This window comes from Vicia villosa, linkage group LG3 (assembly GCF_029867415.1).
Source record: "Vicia villosa cultivar HV-30 ecotype Madison, WI linkage group LG3, Vvil1.0, whole genome shotgun sequence".
Classification (NCBI taxonomy): domain Eukaryota; kingdom Viridiplantae; phylum Streptophyta; class Magnoliopsida; order Fabales; family Fabaceae; genus Vicia; species Vicia villosa.
The window spans coordinates 53,454,399-53,454,963 of NC_081182.1; the positions used below are offsets into that span (position 1 = coordinate 53,454,399).

At 44.2% G+C, this 565-nt stretch overlaps 1 non-coding gene across 1 annotated transcript; it reads left to right on the forward strand.

The window, feature by feature from the left end:
- The first annotated feature begins 237 nt into the window (after positions 1-237).
- On the forward strand, positions 238-344 carry LOC131593696 (small nucleolar RNA R71). Its single transcript, XR_009281081.1, has one exon. It is a non-coding gene; the product is annotated as a small nucleolar RNA R71 (small nucleolar RNA).
- The last annotated feature ends 221 nt before the right edge of the window (positions 345-565 follow it).

The following is a 565-nucleotide window of genomic DNA, read 5'->3' on the forward strand; positions in this document are numbered from 1 at the left end:
TTAGCGTTAACGCGGTCTATACCACTTATTTCGTACATTCCTCCTTTGGTTTGGGCTTTCTCTAGAGCGGCTCGTTCTCCACCCCATTGGTAATGGTTTTGTGCCATGTTCTCTATGAGTTTGTATGCTTCATCATGGGGTTTGTCCATTAATGCTCCGCCAGCAGCGGCATCTATAGTCATTTTAGTGTTATATAAGAGACCACCATAGAAAGTATGGATGATCAGCCATGGTTCGAGTCCATGATGAGGGCATATTCTAAGCATGTCCTTGTAACGTTCCCAAGCTTCGAAGAGTGATTCGTTATCTTTCTGGGTAAATCCGTTGATTTGACCTCTAAGCATAGCAGTTTTGCTAGGCGGAAAGTATCTCGCTAAAAATACTCTCTTCAATTCGTCCCACGTAGTTATGGAATTGGAAGGCAGGGATTGAAGCCACGCTCTAGCTCTATCTCTCAAGGAGAAAGGAAAAAGGCGTAATCGAATAGCTTCGGAACTAACGTTGTTGGCTTTGATAGTGTCGGCGTATTGCACGAACACGGATAAATGGAGATTGGGGTCGTCTA